This window comes from Pinus tabuliformis, chromosome 9 (genome assembly GCF_031772625.1).
Source record: "Pinus tabuliformis cultivar Carrire ecotype Pingquan chromosome 9, CPIR1, whole genome shotgun sequence".
In the NCBI taxonomy this organism is placed as follows: Eukaryota; Viridiplantae; Streptophyta; class Pinopsida; order Pinales; family Pinaceae; genus Pinus; species Pinus tabuliformis.
Genome location: NC_142307.1, coordinates 1,839,309,110 through 1,839,327,200, shown reverse-complemented (window position 1 = coordinate 1,839,327,200; position 18,091 = coordinate 1,839,309,110). Strand labels below are relative to the sequence as shown.

Below are 18,091 nucleotides of genomic sequence, written 5' to 3'. Positions count from 1 at the left end.
TTTAAGGCAGTTTATATAACTTATGTTTGCATCGTATCTTGAAATAAAATTTTTGATTTCCATATGGTGTTAAATGAGAAGTTATGACTCAGTTTTATGTTGTTCGATTATATGTCTTAATTATAATAATTTTTATGGTTTAGAATATCTACAATGCAACATTAAATTAGAGATATAATGTATGTTTCATTCAATATACAAATAATGATTCATTTAGTCATGTAATGTGTTCATAATGTCATGGTTTTCTAATTTTATGGTTGAAAAAATTCCAATTTCTTTTGTATCTAGCATGTTATGGTTGAAAACATGTTGAATATATACTTAGGAAAGAAAAATGTTATTCTACCAAAAACATTAGGGTGTTTTTTTCCTCATAAACAACTTTTTTTGACACATAAAAATTCGGTTTTACTAGCATTTTTTAAAAATGTGAAAATTGACCCTAAAAAAAATCATCATTCTAGTATCATCACTTTTTTGTTTTTAAGATGTTTTTTGCGCAAAAATTTTGTTTACACTGCCATTTTTAAAACATGTTGAAAATTGACCCTTAAAAAAAAAACATCGTTCCAGTATACACACTTTTCGTTTTTAACACTGTTTTTGATGTTTTTTTCGGGGTTTTTTGGCCAGAGTTCCCGTTTTGAGTTTATAGTTCCCGTTTCAAATTTTACATTGTTAACACCATGGGGAAATTTTCAGTATTCCAAGATGCCATTTGGGCTGAAGAATGTCAAGGCCACTTTTCAGCGGGCCATGGATATAGCTTTCGCTAATGAGAAGGATGTTTTCTTGGTAGTTTATTTAGATGACTTGACAGTATTTTCTAGTTTTGATGATGAACATTTACACCACCTGAGGATTGTTTTTCAGAAATGCAGGAAGTTCAGGATTTCGTTAAATCCAAAGAAGAGTCTTTTTGCCATGGAGGAAGGTAAACTCCTCGGTCATATAATTTCTAAAGATGGTATTCGCATTGATCCTTCAAGGGTGGATGCAATCCAGCAAATAGACTTTCCGCGCAACAAAAAGGAAATTCAAGCTTTCAACGGTAAGATGAACTTCTTACGCAGCTTTATACCAAATTTGGTTGAGCATTTACATGAGTTAACTAATATGTTAAAGAAGGACAGCACTATGAAATGGACTGAGGATGGCATGAAATCTTTCAACTTGGTAAATCTTTCTTTGACCATAGCCCCAATTTTGATCAGTCTCGATTATACTCATGATTTTATTATATTTTCATTCGCATCTGAGCACACTTTGGCTGTGGGTGTTGATGCAAAAGAAGGATCAAGTGGAATATCCCATTGCATTTTTCAGTCAGACTATCAAAGATGTTGCTTTTCCCTATAACATCATTAAGAAACAAGCTTTGGCTCTTATAAAGGCATTGAAGGATTTTCGAGTTTACATTCTGCATTCACATACCATAGCATATGTTCCTACCGTAGCTGTCAAAGATGTCCTCATGCAAACTGATCCGAAGGGAAGAAGGGGTAAGTGGATGGCAGTGATGTTATAGTATGATCTTGAGATTAAGCCTACCAAATTGATCAAAGGTCAAGGCTTGACAAAACTCATGGTTGAGTTGAATCTTCATGCTCTAGACATAAATCTCATTGCAGCAATGTCAGATGAAGAAGATGGTGGCATACTCATTCAGGTATCAGAGATGTTTCTCAACTCACCTTGGTATTCCAATATAGTATATGTTCTTCAACATCTTTTTCCTCCTCCTGGAATGTCAAGAAGTAAAGGTAGATCACTAAAACTAAAGTCTACAAAATTCTGCATTTTAGATGGTGCTCTCTATTGGAAAGATCCAGGAGGGGTTCTCCTTAATTGTTTGGTTGAAAATGAAGCTCAGTAGGTAATGAATGATTTCCATAGAGGAGATTGTGGGGGTCACTTGTTTTGGAAACAACAGAGAATAAAATATTGAGAGCAGGATATTATTGGCCATCTTTGTTTTCAAATTTATATAATACAGTCATGAGTTGCCACGAATGTCAAGTTTTTTAGGGAAAAAGGAAGTTGCTTCCTCTTCCTCTGAAACCGATTGTAGTTAATTCACCTTTCCAACAGTGGGGGCTTGATTTCATAGGAGAAATTCATCCTACATCATCAACACAACACAGATGGATTTTGATGGCTATTGATTACTTCACCAAATGGATAGAAGCCATTCCGACAAGGCAAGTTATGGACACGGTAATCATTCAGTTTTTAGAGTCCAATATCTTGTCTCATTTTGGTTGCCCTCATAATATTATTATAGATAATGCGGCAGCATTTAAGTCGAAGAGAATGGTTGAGCTTTGCAACAAATACAACATCACATTAGGTCATTCCATGACATACTACCCGCAGGGCAACGACTAGCTGAGTCTTCAAATAAATCCTTGGTAGACATTATTAAGAAGATGTTGGAAGCAAATAAAAGAATTGGCATCGAAAGCTTTTCAATGCTTTGTGGGCACATAGAGTGAGTAAAAAGAAATCAATAGGTATGTTTCCTTTTGAATTGGTTTATGGTATTGATACAATGTTTCCCACATCCCTTCCAATCCCGGTCATGAGATTGTTGCAAGAAGCCGGCAGTGAAGAGGATGATATTCAGCACTGGATCAATCAAATGATTCACCTTCAACAAACAAGAGAAGAGCTTTCTCAAAACACTTTCCAACTGCAAGAGAAGATAAATAAGGTTTATGACCGCAAAACCAAGGCAGAAAAGTTTCAGCTGGAAGACATAGTGTTGCAATGGGATGCAGGAAATGAAGAAAAAGGAAAGCATGGTAAGTTTGAAAATCTATGGAAAGGACCATATAAAATCTCAGCCTATCGAGGATAGAATGAATTTTTATTAAAGGAAATGGATGGTCAAGAATGCTCAGGAGGACCAATGAATGGTAGGCTCTTGAAACACTACTATTTCTGATGCAGTTTGTTGAAGTAGCTTCACTGTCATTGTATATACCAGTTTGCTTTCCTTGCAAGATTTGAAGTACAATGTCATTTGAGCTTGGGGCCCGAAGTGAAGGCTATAAAGCTTAAATGATTTGTGCTGAGTTTAGTTGGTTTTTGAGTCAGTTTAGAGTCGGTTGTGAGTCAGTCTTCAATTTGTATCGAGTCATCATTTTTCAAAATTTTCAAAAAAGTTTTTAGTCTTTCATTTGTTTGACCGTATTGGCCCAATCAGCTAGGCACTTGGTCTATGGTGTTCTTGACACCTCCAAGGAGTTGCCATCCCCAATAAGGCCAATGTTAGTGTCAGTATATGCATACTTCCATCAGGGATCAAATCTTCTCTTTGCATTTTCATTTTAGGTGTCTCATACTGAATTTTGGATCATTCCATTAGGTCATGTTAAAATGGTCCACTGATGGTTGTCTTTTTCTTAGAAAATCAAATCTTCCCTCATGAGGTACATTTGCTGACCCATTTCCATGTTGTATTCAGTTGAGGTTTCAAATATGTTACTTTAGGTGTCAAGGCAGTTGTCTTTCCATTAGGTTTTAGGGTTCATTTCCAAGGTATTTCCATTAGGTCTTAGGGTTCATTTCCAAGGTCAAAAGCATGATTTCAAGTGTAAATAAAGGGCAGCAAAGGTATGAGGATGACCAATAAACAAAGAGTGATTTCCAGTAAGTCATGATGATTGTACAAAGATCTTTTGTCACTAATGTAATTTTCATCTCAAAAACATGTTTTTGAGATGAAAACAAAGTATTTTTAGTTAATTTATATTATTTTGATGTAATTCAATCCATTTTGTGTAATAAGTGTTCCCAGCTGCCCCAAACATTTCTCCTTGCTGCAAGAAAATGAAACCATTGAAGAAATCAGTTCAATCCAAGCATCATCCACCTGAAAAGAGACAAAGAGAGAAAGGTATTAAACAAAGATTTGGAGGAAAGAAGAAAAAGTTCCAAAACATTAGAAAGTGGGTTTTTCTAATGAAAAATAAAAATCAACCTCTATATAAGATGTCAAATTCCTTTTCCAAATTCATCACTTTCATTTGACAAAGAGAAAGAAGAGCCTTGAAGGAGAGAAGGGAATTGAGGCCAATTGGTGGCTAAGCAAAGGAGAGGCACTGTGCATAGGAGAGAGAGGCATTGTGCATAGGAGAGAGAGGCGTTGGACATAGGAGAGAGGACGTTGCACATAGAAGACAGAGCACTGCACACAGAGGCCGGAGCGTTGCACATAAGGCAGTTTCTCCAGTGCAAATTTGAACGGCAATGCGCATAGAGTCAGAGCTCTGTGCACACGTAGGTGGCGCTACGCATAGGGCCAGCAAGTGCCAAAATAGCCTATGAACCATCCAAATCATGTTTTTTTCCTCTTAGCACTTCTAAACAAGTAAGTGTAACCTTTGAGCTATCCTCCCAGCATTCAATTCATCATTTTGAAGTTGGTTTACTAGTTCAAAATTCAAACCCTAGATTTCCTATAAATCCCTCCACCTATTCCTTTTACCCTAATTCCCTCAAAAAAATCCCTCCATATCCCTTATTCCCTAATCCCAAGAGAAAAATCCTAAAACCCTATTTTCTAAACAGTCCTTACCTAGAAAAATTACCCTCCTTCTCACTCTCATATCATATATATTTCATCCTACATTACATAAGTTCATCTCCCCTTCCCTTTTCCCTAATCGCCAATACTCACTCCTTCATTACCTTCTCTAGGGTTACATAGCTTCAAAATTCGACAAACATGGACAAAGAGGATAGAGATTATGAGGAGGAGGAAAACAATGGTAGCGAAAGCATGGGAGATGAACCTCAGCATTAGAGAAAACAACATAAGGGAGGTAGAATTATTAGAGAGGAACCATCCAACATCAAAGAGTTACAGGCTTCTCATATGACCGTCACTTGTTTCACGCATCTAGGGTGTTATGAGTTTTGTGAGAAGGTGGAGAGAGTTCAACATCATCATGAGCTGACCATGCTTTTTGTAGCCAATCTCCATGATAACAAGGTAACTCTTGGTGGGGTGACATTTACAGTTTCATCCTCCATCATCGTTGATGCTACAGGGATTCCAAATGTGGGGGAAAAATGGTATGAGGCACAAGATTTGGATGAGCACTACTATGAGCCATACATCAAATCCAGGTACGTAAATGAAAAGAAGAGGACCTTTCCTTTCAAGTTCCTCGAAGACATGTATGCCCCGATTATGAGGATCATTGTGCAATATTTTACATGTACACCTATCACATTAGGCTTCTTATGCACTTTACAAGGGTAAAAATGTTGAGCATCACGTATTTCTTATTCAGGAACATTGAGAAGATGGCCTACATTGTACAGAAAAATCCATACCCTGAGCAGATGAGTAGTATCTATCACTATTCCTTGATTAAGATGATTGTGCTACATCATCTCAACCTCCTCAACATCTCCTGGGATACATTTATTGCCAATGACATCTTCAATGGTCCTCGGGTTCCTCCACCGGTGCCTCAAGAAGTAGAAAGGATTTCTAGCAGTGCTAAAGGAAAGAAAGATGAGAAGGTTAAAGAGACTAAAGTTGTTGAGTATCCAGAAGCCTACAAGACATATGAGAGAGGGGCTAGAAATTTGTTTGCAGTAGATAGGCAAGTGTTTACTCCACTTGATGTGGAAGGGGCCTTGCCTTCTTCATTAGCTCATAGGCAAATGCTTTCTCCACAAAATGTGGAAGGGGCTTTGCCTTCTTCATCGACACAACAGGTACAACAGGTGCAGCAGTTGCATAAAGGGAAAGAAAAGGTGCTAGAGGAAAGCCTTGATGATGAGGAGGAAAGGGATTTTGATTTGATGGAAGATGATGAACCAGAACAGCCACACATCCATCATGGCATTGAGATAGTTGACTTGGAGGCCCAAGATGAGGCAACAAACGAAAACATAACCATAAGGGAAAAAGATGCACAGATCCAAGCATTGATGGACAACTTGGCGAGAGCTAAGTATGTCATTTCATACCTTGAGCAAGAGAACAAGTAGCTAAGTGAAAAATAGGTCCTCATGAAGCTGGAACTTCTCAAAGCAAAGAGGCAAAGTGACAAGGACAATTCAGTAATGTAAGAGGAAGAAACACCAGCTACCTTGACTGCAAAACAAAGAATTGAGAAGGATCGAGGAGGATAGAGAAACTTGGATTGACAGGGCCAATTTGCATTTGGAGAAGTTGCTACAAAAGGCCAACAGGGACAATTAAATCATCAGGCACATGGTTCGCCATTACATGACCTGGAACAAGATTTGCAACATAAGGGTCAAGCAAATGAAAAGAAGGCTAAAATAAGCACTCAGAGGCAAAAAGGAGGATGATAGGCTTAGGTTGCTTGTTGAAGATTCCTTGGCTAACCAAGACACTTGATGGTGGTGTTCTCCACAAATTTTGAGAAAGTTTTGAAGAATTTTTGCCTTCTGAAGAATTTGGCAATTTTTGACATAGAAATTTTGGCTCTATGGGCAGCGCCACTGGCGCTGTGCTTTTCCTAGGGGCATCCAATGATGGAATGGTTGGAATTTTTGGATTCATAATGATGAGTACATGCACTCTGAGCATTTTCTAAGCTTTTAGATCAAAACTGGCCAACCAAAAGGTCAAAAAACACCTACAAAATGAACATTTTGCCGTTTTTTTGGACACACAGAAGCAGTCTTGGGAGAATCCGTTTTTGAGGGGTCAAATGAGCTTCAAATGACAAAATTAAAGATGTTCTAGAAAGAATACTTGAATATATTTCCAATGAGCTATCATGAGCTCAATTTTGACACCGGGAAGGCCTCCAAAATGGCCCTGCAAAAAGCGTTGCACATAGGACAAAAATTGTGCTGAGTTTCCATTTCACTGTGCCTTGACTGTAATTTTGGGTTTCCTCTCATGGATGGTGTTTTACTGATGTAAATGATGACTAGGCATGTAAATATGATGGATAATAAGTACTAGAAGGTAGATTCATTATATTAAAAGTTATCTTGAGGACAAATGAATCAGTTTCCTCACTTTTAGAGGCAAGTTGTTAGGATGCCTAGATTCCAGTTTCTTGTTCAGTTTTGGTTAGATTAGCTCCTCATCTTAGGGATTCGACCCCTGAGGATGGGAGGAGGTTGAATAAATGTCTATATCTTCTTCTTCTTTCTCATTGTAAAGGGTTGGACTCAGTGGGATGCTTAAGCTTTGATAGACATCATTTTGTATCAGTTACAGCAGGAGAGTAATGAAAAATTGCAGCTATTTTTTTGGGATCCATGTGGTATGATGCTCGATTTAGTTTTTCTTATTTTTTTATGTGTTAAAATGTATTTTTGATTCCATTTCATCATTTCATGCTCTTTAAAGTGGATGTTTCCAAGTTGATAGGCAGAACCCATAATATTTATGCTATGTTTTGGGAAAATATTCACAGTCTATGTTTTCTTTAGTTTAGGAAGAACCCATGTTGCTTACATGCTCTTTCTAGCTCTTCACCTATCTTGAATCACCTCACCCATCAAACCCTAGAGTTTTGAGCCTTGTGCCTACCTTGCCCCATTGAACACCCTACAATTTTGACCTAATTTCCTTGCCCTAACTGTTTGGCTCCTCCTGATCCAGCAAAACCCTTCAAAATAAAATCAAATCTTGTGCTACTATACCTAGCCTAATATCATTTTCTTGATCCAGTCATCTTGGCTGAGATCATTGTGGAGAGAGCCCTCACCTAGCCTAGTACGGCTAGCTACTTGGCTAAGTGTGGTTTGTGGTTACCCTGGCATTGCCTTCCTTCAGCCTGAGGTTCAATCTAGGTGATAACATTTCCATGAGAGGTGATCATCTCCTTCTTGAAACATCCTTCAAGAGCCATCATTGTCCATTGTACTTTAATATTTACACCAACTTTATCAGCAACTAGGCCTAATAGAGACTATCCCATATGGGGCTTCATCAAATCTATCACGAGTTCTTGAGCATCTTCACATTGTCCATGCTAGGGTTTCTAGATTTCATATCTAAAATATTTGCATCATCTAGGGTTTATCTGAAACCCTAAGCTCATAATATCCATCAAACCCTAATACGCAAATTTCCTAGAGCTTCCTTAAAACGCTAGAATTCTTTTAGGTCTCCTCCATCTTCTCATGCTTCCATCAAAGGTGTATTCCTAGAGGTGATCTTCAATGACTTTTATTCAACCCAGCTCTAATACCATGTTAATTTTTATTAGGGATCTATTTTTCTTTGCTTTGATAATTGCATTTATTCATTTACACATTAAATTCACCCCTTAACATCATAACATTATTCAAATTTACATAGTTATTCAGCAACATATGAAAATATGTAGAAAGAACAATATCATTGTCATAAATGCAACGAACATAAATGAATAATAGAAGAAATGCATCCAGACATAGAGACACTAGCAAAAACCCACTATGGGGAAAACCCTTTCAAATTATTCTTCTTATTAGATTGTCATTGAATGATTCAGCAAAAGAGAGTACAATGATCCATATCTTCATCCATACAACTATCCAGAAAAAATAAACTAAAAAATATCCATGAGATGAACTCAGCCATGCTCATACTCAAAGACCCTGATTGATAAGGTTGTAATGAATTCTCATTGTCTACGATCAACTGTCGAATACTATGGTCAATGAGCAAAATATTCGGTCAACAAAAAAATACAAATTTAGGTTCCAATCAAGGGAGGAAGTGGGAATGTGAGAGACTGGGATATTTCAATCACTGCCTTGTGCCTGAAATCCAATGACCAATCGTATATGTCCTTTGGAAATCCTACGACTGAGAAACAAAACCCTAGAAAAATATGTGTGAGCTTCAGACCCTGTAATTTCACCTTCGAGCGAACCCATTTCTCCACGAACCTGCCTCAGACCTAAGCGAGCCAAAATCAAGAAAGATGATATAATAATTATCCATAATGGTGTCCAAATAAGATAGAGGTAACTTATATTTATTGCCTTCCAAGAGTGTCCAATTTTCTTTTGGGCCAACGTGATCAAATATGCACATGTGGGCTCATAATTCAAAAATATACTTTCCCTTGTCCAAATTTGATGATATTTAGGTCGATTTTGGTCCTCTCAAAAAGAGAATCCAATGAAATAATAATCTCCATAAAATGAGATATATAAAGTTGAATTTGGTCCTTGTTACCAATTTTAACAAAAATTAAAAGTTAACTTAATGAATAGATTCATTATAAAGTAGTGATATCCTCTAACTTCCCAAGGAGAATACAAAATCTGCTAGAGGGCACAAATAGATGGATGGAAAAAATAGTGAGGAAATGTATGCATAGGTTCTAAGTTGTCATTTCCCCTTGACAAATTCTACTCTTGAAAACAAGGGCCTACATGTTTTGGTGACAGCGAAGTCTTTCAAAGCATGATAAGGAGGGAACAATCACATCATTTTGAGACTAATTTTATCAAGTTTTTCTTTATTGTCATGCATCATTTAATGTTGTTATAAGGTCTGATATGTCTTATACCAATGCTAACTAGCACAATTTGTTCATAACGTTTTGTTGATTCAATCTTATCAGAGAGGTCCAAGTTGGCCCAACCATATTATTTTTCTTATTTTTTGTTATTCAAATGTCTATGTATGAAACTGTAACATTTTAGACATTTCATAATGGACTTTTGTTCAAGGTTCTAGTAAGAGTTGGCCAAAACAGTTAGTTGTACTCCATTTTTTAATAAAATCAACATTTGACAACCTTCATTTTTTGACATATTTCTTTGAAATTTTTACTCAAATTTCATGAGATTTATGAGCATATTTGTTCATATTTATTATTGATATCTATGATTAATTTGATTGATGATATACTTGCATGTTCTCATGGATGGCAGAGTATTATTATAAATTTGCCTAAAAATTTCCTTACTATTTTATTTAATGTTCAATTTATAATTTGTTACTATCATATATTGTGCATGTTGTACATATTTTTGTTCTTTAATTAGTTTACATGTCGTATATAGTTTCCTTTTCTTTTTTCAGCATATTATTTTACTATGTATTAATAGATTCAGTACACTTAGGGCATTAAGCACCATCATTTTTCCCATTGTCTCGCTCACCTTGTGAGATTCAAGGGAGATGTTAGTGAAGCATAAAAAGAAAAATTCACTTGTCAATACGTTTTTGGCGACTATATTATGGATCAAACTCAAGGGATTCGATTAATTAATCTTTGGTTTTATAACTTTTCCTTCCTTCATGATCATACCATTTGCAAGTCATCCTAACCTTAATAATCATCTAAACAATCAACAAAGTATTGCTCATCTATTATTCAATTCCATACTTGATAACTCCAACTCTCTTGCTGAATTGGAGAAATCTTGGGTTGTCATAGCTCAGGATATTGATTTATAAGAATGGAGAAAATCCCTTGAAAGGTGTCTCTAGGATCATGCTACTCAAATGTAAGTGGCTTATGATTAGTGAACCTCGTTCCTCTAGGAGAATTTGTTGTTGGAGTCTTGAATATAAACCATTAGATAAAATCCAAAGATGAAAATTTATCCTTGCTCATATTAAGTTCTATCAGGATCTCACTTGTTCTTTTAGAAAAACCTCTCCTTCAAATAGATTCATGTCATGAACTTAGTCTCCATCCTAATCTACTTCCCCTGCTCTACAGTCTTCATCAATTGTGTCTTCATCCATTTGAATTGGAATTTTATATCCATCCTTTAATCCAATTTAATATACTGCCAACCATTCCAAGGTGATCAATAAATATGGTTTATTTCACTTTAAGGAGATGCAAATGGCACTCCTTGGCATGTACCCTCCCCATTAAATTTAATGCATATCAATATGTTGTTACCTAAATTTATAAATCATTTTCCCAAGTTCTGAGTTGATGGTACCATTACTACAAATGAACATCTAATTGTTTTTCTTAATATGTTTCATAACATTAGTGTTAATGATAATGAGACATGTATGTGTTTGTTTATTAATTCTTTAGGAGGAAAGGTGGCAGCTAACTTTTTTGAACTTCCTCCAAAGGCCTTCTATACCTAGATGGAGCTTTGTTACTGGTTCAAATCTACTTACGTCCCTTAGAGCCCCGTTGATCTCCTTCTAGAGTATAATAATGATACCTTTACAAACGGTGAAACAATTAAATCATTCAATCTTCAATCCACCAAATTTCACAATCAAAACCCTGAGATCATCAAGCCATAAAATAAATCATCAATGATTAATTACTATAGTACTCTACCTTCTGCTTACCGCCATGGGAAAAATGCCAATAATTTTTTCTCTGCTTTACAAATATGTTTGGAATATGAAGAAGAGTTGTGTTAAACTAGTCTTCCACTTGAAGACTTAGCTAACCAATTTGATATATCTTCCATCCTTCAACTCATGCAAGACATAAGGAACCATTTAATATCTTTCAAAAAGAAGGTGGCAGTGTAACCCCACGCTAAGGCTTCTAACTCATCTCTTATAATAAACTCTTCTCAAACATATCAACTAAATTCTCTTCTTTCTTGACCATGGTGCAACCATTGCGAAGAGTACAATGATGAAAAAACTTGTGAAGTTAAAAAGAACGCTTATGAGAGAATTTTTGGTAAGAGAATTAACCTCATTATTTCAACCTTGTATTGGGCCGATGATAATGACATAATTATGGTTGACACAAGAAATGCTTTTAGAGCTAGAAATTCCAAGAACTATCCATCTAAGGAGACTGAGAATTGAAAAAAACCCTGATGCCATGCCCTCACATACAAATATAAATCCTACAAACCCTTTCTCTTTGGTTGTATCTCAATTTAATATCTTAAAACAAAAGGAAAACGTTAAATCCAATGCTTTGTTGCTTTATATGGCCACCATTCCCAAGCAACGATAACACTTGAATATTTTTCTCAAAGGAAAATCCTTTCTCCTATCCATTTCCTTGAGGTTCACCCAAAAGAGGATTCTCCCGAAGACAAAGTCTTCGTTGTATTTATAATTCTAGAAATTTTGTTAAAACCCCTCCTTTTTATGTTTCTATGGAGTTATGTGATAAGATCGCCCATTGTTGCATAGTTGAAGGTGATTTGAGTCCTAATGTTATTCCTAATATCATCATGGAGGAATCTGGCTTGTAATTCTCTGAAGAAAGACCCAAGAAAATGGTAGCCTACAACAATTCTTAACAAGTAACTACAGGCGATATTAAGGATGTCATTTTAGCCCTGTATGCTCATCATGAAATAAGAACCTCCTGTAATATATAGGTAATGGACATGTCAGTGCGTAACTATTCAATTACTTTAGGCAAAGACTAACAGAACATAACTAGCATAAACATGTATTTAGATGGGACTCATATGACCCTACCCAAAGATGGTAAGAATATTACTATTCTTAAAGAAGGGAGGATCATTTACAATGTAATAATTGTAGATAAGTTAGTTTGTATATGGTTTATTCTCTATTGTAATTAGGTGTATATTATTTAATTTGTACATGGATTAGTTTCTATCAAGTTCAAATATAATGGGAAGGGATTGAGGGTGGTAGCCATCTATGGGATAAAATGGTAAGGGGTTGAGTTTGGGACCACTTGTGGGGATAAAAATAGGTGATCGAGCCTCACACAATCCTAGTGATAGCCCTCCATCCTAAAGGGAATATTGATCTTCCATCTAACATTGAGGTTAGCACTAAACTAAGCTTAACCTAAACGGGGAAAAAAATCATTAACAATATATTTGAAATATTATTATATTTTCAAAGTAACTTCCTAACTTGTAATTGAAGTTATGAAATAAGGTTGGAATTTCAACATAAACCCATCTATCAAATTTAACAATTTTGTTAAATTTCATTATCAGTTTTAATACTTTTAATGAAAATTAATGATTAAATTTTTTCAACCATATTGAAGAGACAATTTAACAATCAAATTGCATCCCAAAGGCTTAGTCAAACAACCACCACTCTAATAAATTCAAATCTATAATTAAATTAAGGATGCTATCTTTGGTTTTACAAAAGAGTTATTTAATCCATGTGCATAAAACTGAGCATGAAAATATTTTTTTCCCATAGTTAAAAAAAATTATCGTAAAATTTGGAAATAAACTTGTTTTCTTTAATTAAAACGTTTGTAAAAAACTGAGTTTTTAATTATTATAGTTTGTATGTTTAAAAAAACAATTAGTGTATGAGTTACGCAAACTCCTATGTTTACTAAAAGGGTGGAAATTATATTACTAGCATTTGCACCACATGTTGCAAAGGAAACGCCGTAAGGCAATGATATAAAAAACAATATCATAGAAGAAAGAAGTCAAAATTTTATGCAAATGACATAAGAAACAACAGCATAGAAGAAAGAAGTCAAATTTTTATGCAATTTTGTTTCTTTACCGGTGTTTATTTGTTATCATCAACAAATGGCTAGATCATCTATTCATATTACCAAGTGCTTTCAGTTCATAAGGTTTATCCTAAGGTCCTTGATGGATGCCAAAACTGTCTTCTGACATTGCTTGATGAACATTTGACAAAGGATGAGAACAATGATGTAATTGAAATTCAAAGATTATGAATAAATAAGGAAGACCTTTATATAAGGGAAATTAACTCAATATGTTCATTTTAAAGATATGCTATCACCAATATTAATATTCATTAGGTTGGGGACAAATAGAAAATTAGCATTAGGTTTCTAACATCCAAATGGTCTCACCATTGTTTGAATTAAGCACTCCTAGTGATAAAAAGAGTGAAAATATGTTAAAAATTGGATTCTATGAGCTTCTAGACGCCATTATGTTGTCAAAGATTGCCCGGTGAGAATTAATCAAGTGTCGGATACCCAAAAAACCAGCCATTGGATTTAGTAAACTACAAGTAAAGCTTGTTCAAGGTGTAAGATCGAATTTACCATAATGAGCATAGACAAACTAATTAGTGGACAGGTAGTCAAACAAACTATGTGCTTCTAAAGGCATTATGTCGTCAAATATTGCAGATGCCCCAACATGAGAATTAAACAGGTGGATGATACTAGAATTAGGTGGATGATACTAGAATTTGAATGTGTAACATCAAAGTTCCAAATGGCTAGTTTATAAAGAGAAAATTAGTAAGAAAGGAGCAGGGTAATCTTATATAATTTCATTGGCTTCACATTTGAACATTATGTTGTTCTGAACCATGATACCCTTAATTCATATATTAATTCAATGGAGTTGCCCTCTGTCAGGCTTGCCTGGGCATGTATTTATTTATGTGAGGTTGTGGCTAGTATCACAGTCACATGTCTCTGCCTTTCGTTTGCATGGATCTATGCTGGGCCCTGGCCGACCAGTAGTCTGCTCTACTTTCCATTGGTGCAACAGTGAGACAGAGCCTTGAACAAAAGTTCAGTCTGGTAACGTAATAGAAAAGGCATATGTTCTTGACTTAAAGGGATGACCGGCTGGTGATCTCATATGTCGTTTTCCCATTTTCTGAGCATTCACATCCACCACTTCTTTAAGTATCGCTTGTGTTACAAGCGAAAGTTAGATTGCTTCTCTGTGTTGAATGATCCACTCAGGAGATTAATTTGGGTGTTAGGATGTTTAGCCAGTTTATAATTGAAATCGTGTAGAAAATTAATGAGAATTTGAAATCACTATTTTATTTCTGAAACGAAAAAACGATTTAAACACATTAATTTTTTTCACCATATTCCGATGAGAACTGGGCCATCGGGGCAAAATTGTAGTTTCAATAGATAATGCATCTCCTCAATCGCGTAGTCTAAACAAATCACAATTTTGCTCGAAAAAAAAATAGAAATTCTAATATGATTTTGAGAAAATTTCACAGAATTTTTTGAGAATCTCGGATACCACTGTCAAGATTCAGGATTTTGGGGTGCCCTCCTCTGTTTTCAAAGTCTTAATTTATATTGGAGAAGGGAATGACCAATGTCTTTTTATTTGCATTTTTGTTATACACTAAAAGAACTACTAGTACCCTTTTATCCACAATTTCTCTATACAAGGAGCATAGATTTAAATTTCCCAAAAAAAATAACCTGTTACAATTTTACAAAATGTTAAAAGACACAACAACATGAATACAGGGTATGCCAGCTTCCTTTAAAAGCTTTGCACATGAAATCGAGCTCGAAACCAGATCTGCATAATCTTATATAATGTGACCATGATCTTGCAACTGATGCATGAACTCCCTCTCCTGGGTAACAAATCTGGCTAAAGCAAACTTCCCAGCACTTTTATAGGCATCTATAACTGCCTTGAACATGAATTTGTTTGACTGAAAACCCTTATGTTTCATTTTGTAAAACATTCCCCTAACACCGTCTACCAACCCTAGCTTCCCATAGCTAATTGTCATACTTGCATAAGTAATTGTATCTGGTTCAAGACCTTTGGCTTGCATGATCATGAACATGTTGTAAGCTTCATTAATCCTCCCAGCACTACCAAGTGCATATATAACAGCATTGTAATAAGACACATCAAAATCCAACCCAGAAGCTCTCAGTTAATCACAAGCTTCCAAAGCTTCAGCATGCATCCCCACTGCAGAAAAGATTGTCATTCTCAAGGCCTGAATACCATGTGGAAGCTATACAAGGAGCATAGATTTAAATTTCCCAAAAAAAAATAACCTGTTACAATTTTACAAAATGTTAAAAGACACAACAGCATGAATACAGGGTATGCCAACTTCCTTTTAAAAGATGTGCACATGAAATCGAGCTCGAAACCAGATCTGCATAATCTTATATAATGTGACCATGATCTTGCAACTGATGCATGAACTCCCTCTCCTGGGTAACAAATCTGGCTAAAGCAAACTTCCCAGCACTTTTATAGGCATCTATAACTGCCTTGAACATGAATTCGTTTGGCTGAAAACCCTTCTGTTTCATTTTGTAAAACATTCTCCTAACACCGTCTACCAACCCTAGCTTCCCATAGCTAATTGTCATACTTGCATAAGTAATTGTATCTGGTTCAAGACCTTTGGCTTGCATGATCATGAACATGTTGTAAGCTTCATTAATCCTCCCAGCACTACCAAGTGCATATATAACAGCATTGTAAGAAGACACATCAAAATCCAACCCAGAAGCTCTCAGTTCATCACAAGCTTCCAAAGCTTCAGCATGCATCCCCACTGCAGAAAAGATTGTCATTCTCAAGGCCTGAATACCATGTGGAAGCTATACAAGGAGCATAGATTTAAATTTCCCAAAAAAAAATAACCTGTTACAATTTTACAAAATGTTAAAAGACACAACAGCATGAATACAGGGTATGCCAGCTTCCTTTTAAAAGTTGTGCACATGAAATCGAGCTCGAAACCAGATCTGCATAATCTTATATAATGTGACCATGATCTTGCAACTGATGCATGAACTCCCTCTCCTGGGTAACAAATCTGGCTAAAGCAAACTTCCCAGCACTTTTATAGGCATCTATAACTGCCTTGAACATGAATTCGTTTGGCTGAAAACCCTTCTGTTTCATTTTGTAAAACATTCTCCTAACACCGTCTACCAACCCTAGCTTCCCATAGCTAATTGTCATACTTGCATAAGTAATTGTATCTGGTTCAAGACCTTTGGCTTGCATGATCATGAACATGTTGTAAGCTTCATTAATCCTCCCAGTCCTACCAAGTGCATATATAACAGCATTGTAAGAAGACACATCAAAATCCAACCCAGAAGCTCTCAGTTCATCACAAGCTTCCAAAGCTTCAGCATGCATCCCCACTGCAGAAAAGATTGTCATTCTCAAGGCCTGAATACCATGTGGAAGCCCACTTTTACGTGCAACATCGAGCTGCTCTACTGTATCCCTTGAAATGCCTCCTCTCTTCAGAAGAATGCCCAGTGTTTTATATGTATTCTCATTGGGTGAAGCCTTTAGTTTTAACATTTGATGAAAAACTTCAGCAGCCTCTCTCAATCTTCCATCTACAATGAACAGGCTAATGACGCTATTAAAAGAAAGAACGTTAGTAAGAAATCCCGATTGTAACATTTCCTTTGCAATTTCAGTGGCTTCATTAAGCCTTCCATTCTTTTTGTATAAGGACAACATCATGGAAAAAGAAAATTCATTTGCCTGCTGCTTTTCCTTCAAGACTTTGAATACTTCTTGTGCTTCAGTCACCATATCAGTGCGAGCATAAAGGTCAAGCATACAACCTGATAAAAAGGCATCTGGTTCAACACCCAATTTCTTTATGCGTTTGTACGTTTCTTGTGCTTCCTTAAAAAAACCACGTTTACTATAAACCTTAATCAAAGAACTATACACCACAAAGTTCCCTGCAAAATCAGCGTTTTGCATTATTTGAAAGTAACGTACAGCTTCTTCCACACATCCAGCTTCAGCAAATGCATTTATCAAGGCACCATAAACAAAAACATCTAGCTCCACACCTGCGCTAACCATCTTTTCAAACATCTTCTCTGCCTCTGCAGCTCGACCCAATCTTCCATAGGCGGAAATAACAGCACAAAATGATGAACCCTAGAGGTTGGGAGTGGATCATAAGCTCCCGGAAGAAACTTGGAAACTGAGGAGGCCAGGCTATAATGACACTGGGTAGCAGACCCCGCAATTACAAAGGAAAAGAACATACAGTAGGTAATGTTAAACGTATGTAACTGGTAAACAAGCTGCAATTATTAAACGGAGATCAGGTTGGCTGATACCACATATCCAAATCAAAGATTTATAACTCTTTATAACGTAGACAACTCCTTGAAATATGTAAACGATATAACATACGGGAAAACACGAGTAAGCAAGAAATTGAGTATACATCACATTATTTTCTGAAGATATAACCGAAGACGCAAACCCCGAACTGGGTATACATATTTAGCAAAGATTCAAAAACAAATTTAAGCAAATGTGCCGTCGACTACTGGCCATGGTAGCCATATCAAACCGCAGAATAATTAACCGACACAACTCTATAAACCTTCATCGTCACAAAAGAGAATAACAGGAAACTACATAATTTCAGAGCAGAATAAGCTCTGGG

General features: G+C 36.0%; 1 pseudogene; it reads right to left on the bottom strand.

Annotated features, from left to right (window-relative positions):
• Window positions 1–16,016, bottom strand: part of LOC149156157 (uncharacterized) — a 52,429-nt pseudogene extending 36,413 nt beyond the window's left edge.
• Window positions 16,017–18,091: the final 2,075 nt, after the last annotated feature.